The sequence below is a fragment of the Lycorma delicatula genome, chromosome 4, assembly GCF_047948215.1.
Source record: "Lycorma delicatula isolate Av1 chromosome 4, ASM4794821v1, whole genome shotgun sequence".
NCBI lineage: Eukaryota > Metazoa > Arthropoda > Insecta > Hemiptera > Fulgoridae > Lycorma > Lycorma delicatula.
Genome location: NC_134458.1, coordinates 174,758,951 through 174,776,214, shown reverse-complemented (window position 1 = coordinate 174,776,214; position 17,264 = coordinate 174,758,951).

Genomic DNA, 17,264 nt, shown 5'->3' with positions numbered 1-17,264 from the left:
GTTTATATATGTCAGACAATTAAAATATTGGTTAATTTATTATTAAGCGTCTGTCTACTAATGTAATTATAATACTTGAGAATAAATCTACATTTTTATAACATTTAAAAATATACTATAACATTTATTTTTATGGAAAATATTTAATCGTTAGGTATATACAGCAGAATTAGAAAATATTTAAAATGATTCCATAATACCATCCAGTAACATAAAATGATAAATTGAATTTACAAGAAAGCAATTTTCTTCTGCGCGTGAAAACTAATTTGAATGTTTTCAGTATGGATAACAGGCACCGTACTAGCCGTTGTAGTCATAGCTTCGAGATCATTGCGGCAGCCATATTTTCTGATAAAATTTTTTGATGATTTTTCGAGTTACTTGCGCTTGAGGCCAAGCGTTATTATGAAGCAAAATAACACCTTTTCCTTGAAATTCTGGGTATTTTTAACACTGCTGGCTTAACCTTGCTGATAAGCATGTCACAGTAGTATGCGCTGTTTGTTGTTCGCCGATAGAAAATTGACAACAACCGGGCCTTTAGCCCGGTTGTTCAGTAGAAAAATCATAATGATTTTTCTTACTGATGGTTGGGCTCTAAATTTTTCTTGACTGGTGAACTCGTATGATTCCATGTCTTTTTTATTTCGGTTCACAATGGTGGATGCATATCACTGTGATTAGATCACAGTGTATAATACTGTGTAAAAAGCATTACTTTTCGGCTGATACCGTTGTTTCAACTCCTTGCATTTGCGAAATATTTTTTTCTTATGGTGATCTGACAACTTTCTGGGAATACATTTTGCGCTTGTTTTACGGTAATTGAACTTTACCGACACTTAGTTCTAATTTTTCAGCTTTCTTTTCAACTTTTCTAATTTTTTAGTGGCTGGGTTTCAATTAACCACACACCTCAGAAATGTTCGATCTGAGACTATACAAGGCTACAATCCATTTACATTCATACATATCATTCTCATTCATCCACTGAAGTAATACCTTACAGTGGTTCCGGTGGCTAAACAGAAAACGAGAGAGAATAAATTTTAACCAGTTTTTCAACTTCGGAAAGCAAAGGTCAACAAATTGATTGAAACATTTCTTGTTCAACAAATTCATCGACTTCAAAAATTTTTAGATCATAAAAAATAATTTTACTCAAACACCTAATCAAAAGTCATCACAGGGTATCAACCTAGTGTTCTGAAAGTATCATAATTCTCTAACCAACTGGTTTTCCTTCACAGCTATTTATATTATTTAATTATTGAATTACTCTCCCGTGTATGTAGATATACCGTGTTCATATATATATTAAACTGGAATATTTTCACATTCAATTAAGAGAGTTGATTCAATAAATGTTTTTAAAAGATTAGATGATAGGAAAATATTCCACATTCTTTTATTGTAGAATAATTAAATAAAACTAATTTCCTAGTTCTATTAATTGTGTGATTAAAGAAGAGATAAAATGTCATAATTATTCATGAAAGATCTCTAATATTTCTCCATTCAGAAAAGTATAAAATACCGTAAAGGAGGAGTATTTTGATTAATATCTCCATGTTTCCTTTTTTACGTACAGTAAGCCCTTTTCCATTTAAATAAATTAATAATAAAAATAGCTGAGTACTGTATAAATAACAAATTTGAAAAGTAAGTGAAGATTAAACCATTACATTCAAATTTTAAATTTAATACAATAATAAAATTGTTTCTTTTTGCGAGAATTTTATAGCAAATTGTTACAGATATGGTATGATTTTACATTGTTACAAGTGGCTCTTGTTCCATTAAGATGATAATTAGTAATATAATATGATATCACATACATACGCGCACCCGCACGTGCATAACACACACAAACATATATGAATTAGTGGATATATGTGATCACAATTAGGTAAGTTCAATTTGAGCTTTCTGTACCTCATTGTAGAACTAATTACGGTAGCGACTAATTACAAACAAGATGGCGTAGTGATTAATAGCAAGTTTGTCGGTTGAGAGAACAAGTAAGGTAGCAGTTCGGTAGGTTGGACAATTCAGCGAGGGAGTTACGGAAGGTTGGGATGAGGCAGAAATGCACACGAACAAACTGGAGATAGGAAATGTATAGTAATGTGAATCGTACTGACAATGGACAAAGACTGTTAACTAGGGTCTGTATAGGTCTTCGTAAAATTACTGTAACATTGTAACGACTCCTTCTAGACGATTCAAACCCCATTCCAACTAAATCTATACAACAACCCCCGATCTTAAACTGCCGTCGTCTAGAAGGTACAACAAGAGGATACTGGCATAATAGTTAAGGAATGGAGTTTGGTAGATTCAGAAGGTAGTAGGAAGGGAAACGGAAATGGCAGAAAATAGCATCGTTCTAGATTGGCTTGACGCCAGCAGCACCCGTCGTCCCTTTCCCTGTGAATGCAGCTATTCACCATCCAAACCCGAGACAAATTTACTTCCCCCCTTACCATCTTTCAACCTACTCGTTTTTCCCCCAACACTCACTGCTACGTTACACCTAATTGTAATTACAAGGTGAATACACTTATCCTTTATCCTTTTGAGCGCAGAGTGCAACATATTTTAGATAATAATCACCACAACCAACCCCTCAAAATTAATCCATTTAATTTTCTCTCTCCCCACTCTCTCTATCTATCTATCTTAACTACTAAAACACATTCATACAGTTACATAGACATATATACAAATCTCTACAAAAAATTTAGTAGTTCCAACAATGTATTAAAAAAACAAACTCATAAAGATATTCGAAATTATTAAAAAAAATACTTTAAAGTAAAAAAAAAAAATTAGACGCTTTTTTGAACTTTTGTTTTTAGCGTTTAGTGGGTTCAATAAGTCCAAAAATATTAATATCTTGTTTAAAATAGATATTATTTTTTTTTTTTATATCGCAGGAAAGTTTTAAATTAAAAAAAATTAATTCTCTGTAACGATGACTAAATATTTTATTTTGTTATATCTTATTTTTGAATCCGGTAAGCTCTTTATAAATATGTCTTCACTTAATGGCATCTCTTTTTTTTTCCTTGTACTTCTTCATTTTGCATGAACATTCTTTTTGCCTTGGCTGGATCCACTCTGTTCTTGTTCTTTTCTACTGGAATTCTTCACATATTATTAATGTTCTGAACATATCTGTCTGTGATTTCGTATATTTTTATCTATGTTACTTTTAGAATTTTTTTTTTCACCCTACCCGCCGGGCCGGATCCACAACAAAGCACAGACCAGGGGATTTTCTACTCAAACGGGCCTTCCCGTCCGCCGTCCATAAGTCTAGTCCGACAGGTCAGCCCGCCGTAAAGCAAATCCAATATTCTTTTAGATATTTGATCTGCTTTACACTACTTGGTCTTTCTGTTGTTTTCTCGGTCAATGATTTCGTCGATTCTCTTAAAGTGTCCCTAAGAAGGGAAGTCTGCGTTTCTAATGGTCTGATAATTAGTTTACCTTTCGGTAAAGTTCATAGTGTTTTCGTAGTTTACAATCAACTTTTGCTTTACTGAATCCTAGTATTTTCCTTTCTATGTTTTCAAGTTTGTTTTTTTTCTCTCTGTCCTAGGGTGGTCTAATTATTAGACTACCACCTGTGTGTAAGACACCACTTAAAGTCACTAGATGACTAATTTTACTGATTTAAAAAAAGATGCAAAAAATTATAATTATCTTTTAATTTTTTCATCTGTCGAGGTGAATTTTTTTTTTCTAAATGAGCCATTCGGTATGTTATATGTAGTACTAAAACCATATTAGAGGTTTATTGAAAAACAACCATACTGAAAAATATTTCTTTAAATTGTTTTAAATTGACTTAGTCCATTTATCATTTTGATAGATTTTGTTTAATAATTAAATTATTTTTATCACACAACAGGTAGAAGATATTCTTTTTAATTAAAGAAAAATCGTTGTAATATGAAAATATAAGTGCCATTTTATTTTTACTATTAACAAGTTATTATTGTAGAATATTATAATTGCAGTTATGTACCAACAATTCTTAACTTCATTTAAGATCGTCTTTAGAATGTGCAGAAGATTAAATTAGTGGCAAATTATAAAACATTTGATTGATTTATCAAATCGATAAAATTTTATAGAGAATAAAAAACAGGATCTTCTTTTCCATTTGTAGAAAACAGATTTAAATTCTATTAAACTATAAATACGCCTGTTCAACCACGTAATCTCCAATGCAGAGCTTCTACTCACACGTTTTACGCCTATTGTGCTGTAAATTCACTTTTACATTTCAAACTGTACACACACACACACACACATATATATATTATATAAATAGAGTATATATATACTGTAAAGGAAATGGTGATTTGAAAAGAAAAAAATCCTCCTGTTTGTAATACATCTCTTTAATTTGCTTGCTAGTTAATTAAATTAATTAATATTTATATATAGTTAACAAAATTACGTTTTAATTATTAGTTTTACAGCATGGAAATACAGTTCTGAACATATTTCATAAATGTAAACGGAAAAGGATACATTAACAAAGTTACCAATAATCTTCTATAAAACTTTAGTCGAACCCTTTCTAAACTAAACTTAACGGTACATGTAATCGAAAAGTTTCTTCATAGAATAGAGAGAGAGAGAGTGAGAGAGAGAACGTTGAATAAAGATACGATATGAGAGAAGGTTTGTAGTTAACTGTGAAGAGGTAAAACTACTTAATTAAGATTAGTGGAAGTCTACTTAGTTTTCATTAGTATTATAAAACTTGAGAGAGAGTGAGATAGCTTGAGGAGAGGATGCGTGAGAGTAATAGGTAGAAAGAGACGGAATAAGTGCGAAGAGAAAGAGATCGTCGGGTAGGTGTATGACGAGAGAGTTGGTGGATGGTTTGAACCACACACAGGTGGGCTGAATGCCAACTCTGACAATCGCCGGTTGGAGCTCTGCCAGTAGCCTAATTGGCAACTGGTCTCGTGTAGGGTAACAGCAGTTGTCGACCGACGGGTTTTCTACGCTTTATTCATTCTACCACTTTTCATACCTTTTACTCATCCCTTAAACAACAAAGGTACGGTTTAGTACGGTACGGTACATTGTAAAGATGCTCAAATCCGAGAGAGAGGGAAAGATAAAAAAAAAAAATTCCTTTCAACCAGAAAATATACTGCGGCTTTAAATAGATTAGAAAATAAATTTTAAATAACGCCCACCTTTTATATGCATAAACAATATATTATTAGTTTATGTATATATTTTTTAAATCTCTATTTATTGATGGTCACTTAATTTGAACTGTTCATGATGTTTATAAAAAGTAATAATAAAAGTTAATAAAATGCATAATATAATAAATTTTACAGATTTTTAATAATATATTAACAATAAAATAACAGACGGCTTCATTTCATAAATTAAAAAAAACAAGAATAATGTTATTTCACTCACAATATTATTTCACAAATTATTCATAAAATATTGATGATTTATATTTTATAAAATATTAAAATAACAGAAAACATGAAGTTTATTTAAGTTGGTCTTTTTTATTCCTTTTAAAAATACTAATCACCATAGCTAACATTTTCACTTGAAGGGGAATTTACTTTACTTAAACAAAAAACCAGTGTAACTTTTAAATGTACCTTGAATTAACTTCAATTAATTGAAATGGTTTCTTACTACTCTCGTCTATTGTCAGTTGTAAACTGTTCATGAATCAACGAAGTATTTTTTCGTTCTTTGCAGTTGTGTTTTTCTGAAATTCCCTATTCGATCGAGGAAAGTGTTGTAATAATGCAACCTTACGTGAGAACTGAATCCTTTCAACAAATGTGTCAAATATTTCCAAATTTTATTTATCTTGATTTTTGAATATAATTTAATAAAATTTAGTTTTATATCGCAGTTCATTACTCCCTTTTATAATACATAGTAGAGGAAAAATAACAGATATAAAATAGAATAATGACAACTTCCCATCATTTTTATTTCTGATGTTATATCTTTTCGAATTCGAATCTACCTATAGCCCACTCCCATGATTGAAAATAAATTGATAAAAAAATCTTTAAACTCATCTGTACGTACAGCTGATATTCCGTGTATAAAAATTTAATAATATGGTATTATGTGGTAGTTTCGAAGCAATTTTGATATAAAATTTAGATTTGATTATGACCACGGCGTTGGTCTAGTGGTGAATGCTGGAACTATCGACTTCCAAATCAGCTGATTTGGAAGTCTTAGTAAAGTCAGTTATTTTTACACGGTTTTGAATACTAGATCGTAGATACCGGTGTTCTTTGGTGGTTTTTTTTTCGTAGGAGGAAAAAGCTCTGCCAGCTGCTGACACCAAGCACGGGGCTCACCCCCGCTAAAAAACCTCCCCCTCCAGTCGCGCAGAGGATGACCTAATCCATGTGGTATGTACACAGCCCCTGCACAACCACCCGGGCGCTCTTGTCACCGAATTAGAATAGCCAGAGTGACATCCCCAGGGGATCTTCGGCGAACGACGACTCCGAGGAGCCCCCGTCGCCCACCCTATTAGGCTGGCCGCCCATAGCCATCCGTCATCGGCTGCCTTGTTTCTAATAATGGCTGACACCGCAATCGTCAGTCTCGTCCAAGCATCTCTGTCACCCAACATCACACTTACATTATCCACATTTACTGCGCCGTGGCTCATCATGGCAGCCATCAAGTCTCTCCACCTTGTGCATGATAATACTACGTGTTCTGCCGTATCCTGTTCCCCACAATCATAGTAGAATCTTGTGGTACTCTTACTCATGCGGTACAGGTAATCTTTAAAGCACTCGTGCCCTGATAGAAACTGGGTGAGCTCGTAATTGGTATCACCGTGCTTCCGCTCTACCCAGCTCCTGACGTCGCTGATGAGCCGGTGGGTCCATCATCCAGTCTCCGCCGCATTCCACCTGTCGTTCCAGGCTCCGAATATCTCATCCACAGCCACTTTCCTCTCACTCCACGAAGCAATAGAATGTTTCATCCTGGCCTGCAGATCAATCGGTGGCACACCAGCTATGACTGCCGCTTCTGTACCAATCTCTCGGCTCGCAGACTGAGCCGTCGTTTTTGGCTCAACAACCTCCTACTGTCGCGTCCCCTATCAAGAGCACCAACCCAAACAGACGCCCCATAAAGCACTACTGAACAGTATACACTGGACAGTAACCTCCTCTTCACTGTCCTGAGGCCACCCATATTGCTCATCCACCTTGTCAGGGCTTGGACAACCCGTTCCTCCATTCTGACAGCTTCCTCAACATGTATAGAGAAAGACCTGTGCCTTTCCATCCAAATCCCCAGATACTTTGCCGCCGGGCTGGGATACACAAACGTTTCACCCACCCGAAATCGAAGAGGACTCAATCTCCGGCGTTCAGTCATGACAACCACCTTCACTTTATCATCTGCCACTGTCTGTCCATTAGTGAGTGGTCAGCTATCCCCTCAACAAGTCCATCGCTTCCTCCCCCACAGCCAACAGCTCGTTTTACTGACTAACACCACCGCCAGGTCATCTGCAAACGCCACTAACGTGACCCCCTCCGGATACTCCTGTCGTAATACTCCATCGAATGCTATGTTCCACAAAGCTGGACCCAAGACTAATCCCTGACGACAGAGAGAACTTTTCTTTCTTTGTTCTTTGTTGGTTGGGTTTCAATTAACCACACATCTTAGTAATGGTCGAACTGAGACTGTACAAGACTACACTTCCATTTACACTCATAGATATCATTTTCATTCATCCTCTTAAGTATTATCTGAATGGTAATTACAGGAAAAAAAGAAAGAAGACTTGAATATGACAACCGACTCAAATTTGAATTGTTGCAGATAGTATTGACCCATATTCGCTATATGTAGGAAGGAAAGTTAGAGTTTCAATTTAGATTTGTGCCTTACAGATCAGACTAGGGCTACAAAGCCAAGTAGTAGATATCAATATTAAGGTCGATAGTGAATCGACTGATACTGGAGTCGGACGATTGTAGACAGGTAAATTTTGGGTCGTGGAAAATTAACCCAAAGGCAAATGGTCATATTCAGATCAACTCCGCCAACAAAATTAAGTTACTATTAGCGCTGAACGATATAAAAATCCATGAGTTCTGTTCATATGTCTCTCGAACGGTTATGCTGAGTGAAAGATATACTTTGATTTGCAAATGATGGAAAAGGGCAAAATCGATCCCCGATTGTACATGGAAAACAAGAGAAGAGCGGCTTACGAAGATGATAACCGATTCTGTAATCATCAACTTTGGTACGATCAGTGGAGATATCGTTGATCGTAATCAGGATTACGTGAGCGGAAAACTGTTTGATAAAAGTCCAATAAGGTTAGGCTTTATTTTCGTTTGCCGTATTTTTCATTACATGTGAAATCAGCATGAATGTACAAAGATCCGGTGTGTCTAAGAACAACAACAATTTTACTCTACAATAATGTATCTGTCTGTGCTTGTGTATATGTTTGTGTACACTTGTGCATATGTTTGGGATCTACTAAAATTTACTATACAGGATTGGTTTAACTTAAATTGTAAGAGGATGGGAGATAGCATGTGTATTAAAACAAATGGGAGGAGAGAAATTGAATAATTACTGTACGTAAAATATATTTGACGATATAAAAATTTCACACGTCTGTTTTTTAGCTTACTTAGAAATAATGTAATAAATAAAACTGGTAAAAATGCAAATGAATTATTTAAACATATTTATCCAAGTTACCTTTCAAAATATTTTATCTTTCTTTGTAAGTGGTTTTGCTTTTTTGCTTTTACCACAGTCTTTTATTTTGTTCAAACCGAGGTTTAACAGGTAAAGAAATGTGTTCAATCCTTATTAAAGAGTTAAAGGAAAAGTGCCTTAAAAATAGAATTTCTACAGTTTAAAATGTTCTGTTACTATAGAAAATTTATGTAACCTTTAATATTTTTAAAATTAATTCCTTATTAATGTGAAATTATTAAAGTAAGAAAAAATTTAAAACTTTATCAGAGGTTCAAGAATCCTCTGAGAGGATTTACTTTATCAGAGAGGCAATAATCCTTGATCTCTTTTAGGATTGATATTAATTTTTTTTAACACTTTACACTTTCATATTTATGTTAAAATATGCATAATTTTACTTTATTAATGAGGAGGTATCATGGTTGAATAATGTTCACTAATTATTTTATAATTAGAGGATAATACATGTAATCTAAGGATAACGGTAATTTAAAATTTTCTAAGTAGGAAAACCTCTAATAGGAAAACCTATGTTGCCGGCCTCCATGAAGCGAATGGTAGCATCTTGGCCTTTAATTCAAAATTTCCAGGCTCGAATCCTGGTCAGACATGGCATTTTTACAAGCAAAAATACTGTCATTTCATCTCATCCTCTGAACCAATACATAACCGTGGTCTCGGAGGCTAAAAAAAGTTCAAATTTAAAAACACCGTTATCTACTTATTTTTAATTACCTACCATAATTTTATGAATGTAAACTTTACATCAATATTTATAGATCATCAATACAATACAATAGATAATCAATATCAATACATCAATAAAAATAGATTATTAATCGAAAATATTTTTTATATTTTATTACTTATTTTTATTTATCAGCTGTAAAACTCTGTATTAGTAGATTCATATAAACACCCATACATTATTATATCAATTTATTTAATGAAAAGAATACGAAATTTTTATTTATAAAATTATCAATATTTTAAATTAAAAAAACGTGTAATTTATTATTAAAACAATTTATTTACACATAAAAAAGTAAAAAAATCCATTTAATTAAATCAGAAGCCTATAACACTACTGTTTATTTTTATTTTTGTAATTTTTATCAATATTTCTTTTTTTTACTCATTTACAAAAAATTTTTACGAAACGAAATAAACTGAAATGTAATAATAGTTTTTTTTTCTTTTACCCAATAACGGAAAAATCCAATCTGCAATGAACACTGAACATTTCGTTTAAACTTCTAAAGTGCACCTGATGCCTACGTAAATTATTAAATAGAGTACCTTTTTTTCCTTATTAAGACCAGAAAAAAATACTAATAACTAAAAAGAACTGAACACCGTGCAAAGGATGAACAATAAAATATTTTTAATTAAAAACACACTTAAATAAACAAAATATTCTAATCATTATTGACGTACATTATTATTATTTTTTTTAATAATCCGAAACTATGCCGTTCTGAAATGGAAATATTTTATTGTATCTTTCTTAATAGCATTTAAAGTTATAATTACACCTGAAACATTACGTCGTCTGTACAAGAAAATGAATATTCTTTTTCTCCTAAAAAAATCTATTTTTTTCTGTAGTTACAGTTTTATCTAAAATTACTAGTCTTTAAAACACGAGCAAAAACTCTTATTTTACTAGCTACAGAATTGTTAATTCCTTCCTTTATATCAAAACAGAATTTGTCGAAATAAATTTTTTTTTAAACAGATTATAACTTGACTTAAATACTGATTTGAATTCTAATTTTCTTTTGAAAAATTCTTCAATATTTAATATAGAGCATTAAATTGTATACGAACAGTTATTTATGTTTTAGATAAACATAAATAACTTTTTTATTTATGTAAACACAAAAGAAAAAACACAAAAAAATATTGAAAACCGTTTTTTTTTTAATAGAAAGTTTTATTGCTTAAAAAAAAAAACATTTTTTATGCACAGTAAAAAGATCCTAGTAATGAAGTAAATAAGTAGCCAAAGAATACACATAGAATTTCGTGTAATTCTAAATTATAATATAATTATTAACCATTGTATCATATTTTTTATATCTAATCTATATACCTTCTCCACCACCTAAAGCGGTTTACACACACACACACGCGCGCACACACAGACAAAATTCCCAGCAACGACGCAGAATATAAATTTATGAAAATTCATGCGTTACGGTGTGAGTGCAAACTAAGAAAGAATTTTTTGAAAATGCAGTTTAAAGGGTTAAAATGGATTTTGAATTTTTTTTGAAACCCGGCTATTTTTTTTTAATTTCTCAGTTAAGAAATAAAAATAACTAGATTTTTGGTGTGTATGATTTTCATGTAAATATCTGGAAGCAAATTTCTAAATTTTTCGAAATTCAACCTTGTAAGTGGTGAAGAAAGGTAAAAATATCTGAAAAATGCTTGCATATTATCCCAATTTCTGACTATACCAAAAAAAAAAAAAAAAAATTCACTAGTTTGGGGCGTGCAAATACTCTACAGATAAATATTTAAAATTTGTTTTCGGTTTTTTTTTAATTTCGATTTTTTATGGGGTGCGACAGTGCTCGTTGCGGCGATTCGACCAACACAACTACTGCTACTGTATGTACCACGCGACTGGCTGCATCAGCATCCTATTACTTGACTAAGCGTAAAATAAAATAATTAAAAAAATGTGAATAAAGTACGGTGACTTCATACACAAACAGTTATAACTAATATTTTTGGCCAAATAATAAGGTGGAGGCCTTGAAACACACGTTCTTAGGTCACTCAAACTTGGCCTACACTGACCAAACTGTTGCTTTGAAGAAATTACAATACAATGACAGTTTTTTGTAAGTGCGGCTTTAATTTTTATTTATTATTATTATTCTCACAAGCTTGAGTTTAATGAACACGGAGGTCAAGTCGGTGGCGGCATATGCTGGCTGCATGGAGGCGGATTTGAGAGTTACATCCTTGCGGCTGGCTTACGGAGGATCGCAGAATGCCACGATTATGGTGCCTGGGCTTGTGGCGCGTAGGTTATCCGATGTTCAGAGGATACAGATATGCTGGATTAATTGCAGAGTGTGCCGGAGGGAGGAAACATTGAGGTGTTTCAGGTGTGGAGAGAATGGCCATATGGCTGCGAAGTGCGGAGGGCCAGACCGGTCTAGACTATGTTTTAGATGTAATGGAAGGGACATAAGAGTGGGGGATGTCGGCAGCGGCCAGTTAATACAGAGGTCAAAGGGAAACCACGTGTCGGAGGGGAAGGTAAGGGCTGCAGTGGTGGGAAATCCGCATGTTAATGCGATGCCTGCTGGGAAATAGCTCTCCGCCGGGGTTGTGAGATTATATTACTGAGTGAGCTGGATCGAAGAACAATCATCGATGACAGATGGGTGGTGTCGACTGATTCCGGTGCGGCTATACTGGTCTCCTGTGATACAGCAGCAGTACATAATAAGGGCGCAGGACCCGGGTATGTATGGGTGGAACTGGCAAGGGTGGTGATGTTTAGTGTATATCTGTCTCCTAACTCTGACTTTTTAGTTTATGCGAGAATGGTTGATGATTTGGTGGAGGAAATTGCCAGATGGAGGTCTAAAATCGTCGTGGTTGGCGGAGATTTTAATGTTGAGGTTCGGAATTGAGGATCAGCCATCGATGATCGAAGAGGCAGACTTCTTCAGGACGCTATGGCTTCAGTAGACATTCAGTGCGTCAATCGAAGGGGCGAAATGACGTTCGAGAGAGGAGGAGTGGGGATTTCTGTCCCAGATCTGACATTTGTGAACATGAGAGGCTTTCAGAGCTTGTTAGGATGGGAAGTGTTGGGGGAGGAGACCCTCAGTGACCACGGGCTAATAACTTTTGAAATTGGCGATATAATCCAGGAAGAACGGGCAGGCACCAGGAGCGTGAGGTTTTATTCAGGCAGTGTCGCGCAGTTCAGGGCGGCTATTGATTTTGAACTTGGCTGTAGCGAGGACACGGATTTGAATGAGCTGACGGACACAGTTTTCAGGGTGGGAGTGGAAACGGGTGTAATTAAGGAAGTGTCTGCTGGGCGTGCAGGGGTATATTGGTGGACTCCCGAACTCGCCGAATTGAGAAGAAGATGTGTGGTGAGTAGGCGCTGCCTCAAGCAAACACAGAGGCGGGGTGAGAACATCGAAGAGGAGCTCGGAAGGTTACGGCTTGCTAGACGGAACTTTCGTGAAGCAATTGCTGCGTCCAAAAAATTCAAGTGGGAGCAATTGTGTGATGCTGTGGAAATTGATCCGTGGGGTGATGCCTATCGTATCGTCACAAAAAAATTTGGAAGACGGCTGCCACTCCTCACCGACGATGAGCTGAGGAAAGGCGTTGATGAACTGATTCCGAAAGGAGTGGACTTTCAACGGGAAGAAATTGTGGTGGAATCAATGGTTCCATTCTCGCTGCAAGACCTGAGTAAGGCGACTAAGTTGATTAAAAGTGGCAAGAGTCCTGGGGCGGATGGAATCCCCCCGGAGGTCGTAAAAATTGTGGCTTAGACGGTGCCTGGTGTGGTATTGCGAGCAATGAATATGATATTGGAGATGGAATGGATACCTGAACGGTGGAGAGGTGCAAGGTTAGTGATGCTAAGGAAGACTGCTGGTCCTACGGGGGAACAGGTTTTGTTTGGACCACTTTGTTTATTGAATTGCTTTGCGAAGTTGTTTGAAAGACTTGTTCTTCGAAGACTCAACGACGGCGTAGAGGTGGCAGGCGGACTTTATGAGGACCAATTTGGTTTCCGGCCTGGACGCTCAGCGATTGATGCGATCGGTCGAGTGATGAATGCTATTCGATCAGCTACAGAGGGCACACGGAGGTCGAGAGAGATAGGAGCGGTCATGCTGTTAGATATACGCAATGCGTTTAATGAGCTACCATGGGAAGTTATATTTCGTGAACTAGAAGTAAGACGAATTCCGGCATACCTGCGAAGGGTGTTGCACGAATATTTTAAGGACAGATTCGTGGTGGGCAGGTCGGGAGATGGTGAAACGAAATTTCCGGTGGAGAGGGGTGTCCCTCAGGGTTCGGTGTTGGGTCCGGCCTTGTGGACCATTGCTTTCGATAATGTTCTAAGGCAGCGCTATCCGGCGGGCGTCACCCCGGTGGCGTTTGCTGATGATTTGGCACTTGTAATTGTGCGCAAAATGGAAGAAGAACTGATGGTGGCCGGTGAAGAAGCGGCTGATGTGGTTAAGAGGTGGCTAATAGCTCATGGTCTACGGCTCGCTTAAGACAAAGTGAAAGTGGTTGTTATAACTGGAAGACGCAGGCTGCATCCATTGTGTTTTAGAGTGGGACACACGATAGTCCATCCTAGTCCAGCCGCGACGTATTTAGGCATGTGGCTGGACAAGAACCGATCCTTTACTATTCATGTTGAGGAGGCGGCGAGAAAGGGCGAAAATGTGGTGAAGGCGCTGAGGAACATGATGAGAAATAAGGGCGGTCCTCAGACGGGTAAGAGGAAACTGTTGGCCAGTGTGTACTCTTCTGTGGTGTTACATGGAGTTCCTGTATGGCTGGGAGCGTTGTCGAGGGCAAGAAACGTGAGGCGTTTGGTTATGCAACAACGTAGGCTGAACATACGTGTCATCGCAGGGTATCGAACGATCAGCGCCGAGGCGGCTTCGGTTATAGCTCGAGTACCGCCCATAGACTTACAAGCGCAAATGAGAGCTGCAATAGTGAATGGAGGGGACAGAAAAGAGGCAATCTCTACATGAATTCTCTACATGGCTTGGCGTGACAGATGGCGAGAGTCAGACAAAGGAAGGTGGACCTATGGGCTCATACGAGACGTCAGGAACTGGATGGAGCGAATGCATGGTAATACAGGCTACGAATTCACCCAGTTCCTGTCTGGACATGGATGTTTTCGAGACTACCTGTACAGGATGGGCAGATGCCATACAAGTCGTTGACACGATTGCGGCGGACTGGATACAGCAAAGCATGTAGTATTTTTTGCCCTAGAATGCGCAACTTCCGCGTAGTGCTCGAGGGTCAGGGTGTGGAGGGGGCAAACAATATAATCGAGATAATGCTCAGCAATGGCAATAAGTGTGTCTCGACTACGATCGCATCTATGATACGAGAGAAGGCCAATGAAGAGAGGCGACGGCAAGCTGAGTTGATACGAAAATATGGAGACTTGGAGTTCGATGACGGGTGATCAAGGGAGGCCAGCTTCTGGGGGTGGTGGGCGGGGGCTCCTCGGAGTCGTCGCTCGTCGATCGCCCCCTGGGGACGCCTTCCGGTCACACGGATTCGGATAGTGAAGTGCCTGGGTGAACATGCAGGGGTTGTACATACCATATGGCTTAGATCCGGCCCCTGCATGGTAGAAGGGGAGGTATTTTAGCGGGTGAGAGCCCCGCACTGCCGTCAGTACGGGCCTGACGGCGGCTGGCAGAGCTTTTTCCTCCGTTACGGAAAGAAAAGAAACCCTAAAAACAATAAATTATGTAGTTTAAATGTGTAAGCTATTTTTATTTTGCTGTTTTAAATAAATATATATAATAATAAAACAAAAATACTTCTATAAGTAAAATGGTAGGTAAGATGGTAATTCTATAAGTAAAATTGGTAAAAATAACTTCTCCATGATTATCATATCGTTGTTTAGATGGTCCGTGAGTCTGTAAAAAGTAAAATCTTAGTTAAAAAATTCTACAGTACAAGTAAGTAAAATGCTTTTAATTTGTGCACGATGAACTCTGATTTTGTGTTTTGCTAATAATTCAAATCTTCATCGTCAGATAATAAATAAAAACAATACAAAGCCATTCTTCTATGACCGAGTCAAAGCGTTTTATACACTATTGACGGTGGTCCTATCGGTGAACTTTAATAAGCCAAGGTATCGCGTGATTCTAGGTAGCCTTCAAGAAGTAATATTGAAACAGTATGGTTGTACACCGAAATGCCAAATACCCGTTTCATTTTTAAAAAAATATTTTTCAAGTCTTAACCTCCGATTATTTTTGCTATTTTTGATGAGTCCCCGTTCTTTTATTAGGCTGGTTTTGTTAACGCTACCAGACTGATAGGGCTCTTTAATCCGATCGGTAAAAGATTGGTCTCTAAAATTTTTAAAAGTTTGTCTAACACATGTTTTGCTTACGTTTAAAATTTTAGCCATCTCTCCAAAAACTGATCTGCTTTTGACAGCAATTTGCTATTTAATATTTTAAGTAACGTTCCAACGACGAATTTTATTAAAATAAACAAAATATAGAACATTATTCAACAAACACCACACAACCAATAAAAATAAACACTGGGCAGGTTAGCAGTCATTACTGCTGATGTAATTTACATGGCTGTTACATAAGATGATTAAAATATCTGTGAATTTTAAATTACAGTCTAGTATTAAAAATTAATAAAAACCACAATTTTATTACAGTTTTTTTTTTGAGAATTTTTAATTGAATCACTCTTTCAGATGCTTTAAAAATTATTTCATTAATATCTTATAAAATTCACTGTAATAAATATTCTCTTTTTCTCCAACTTCACAAAGTTTTACGTTATTTTTCAGCAAGAGGTAAATTTTCACTTAAAAAAAGATTTTTTAACATGTAGATGAACTCACTAAAAGCAATACCTTTCTTCATATTACAGATTAAGTTTTCCTATTTTAAAATATATATTTTACATTAGACTTATTCTCATGAGTAAGTGGTTACAGTCAAAAAAAAAGAAGTTATTTGCTCTTGTTGTTCTGGTAGATTTGAGAAGGATTGTACATGTTCGTAATCTATTTTACATTAAAGGTAGGAGGCGATCTACACGCAAATATTACAAGAAAGAAACAGCAGATAATAATAAAATCTTTTAAATTATAATTTTCTACTAATATTAATTTCATTTTTTAAGTTTCAAATAAAACACATCATGTTGTTTTTGCATAATCTTATAAAAATCGAATAGATAAAAACAAATTGAGATGTTAGGAATAAGTTGAAATAATTAAAGCCATTGAAGTACAGATGTTTAAAAATAATTTGTACAATATATATATATATATATATACATACACGAGTACGTGTGAAAATAAAACGATTGTTAGCAGCTATTAACTGATAGAACTTTAGTTATATATTGGGTTCACAGATATCTATCTCTTTATACATTATTTTTTGAAAGACGTAAAATTACGTCTTAAAATCTGTTATTCAGAGATTGGTATTTTGAGAACAGGTCGGTTGATTTTTGTGAAAATAACTCAAAAATCAAATTCAAGGTATTTTCAAAAATTAAATTGTTGGAAATATCTTTTACAGGAAGCAATTTTAAATATTAAATTTCGATAAATAATGCTTAATATACGGCACAATATCTATCAAAATTTTACTGCTCATGCAGAAATGAATCTTGAGTAACATACTTAATCCATTTTCAACGTTCAATAACTC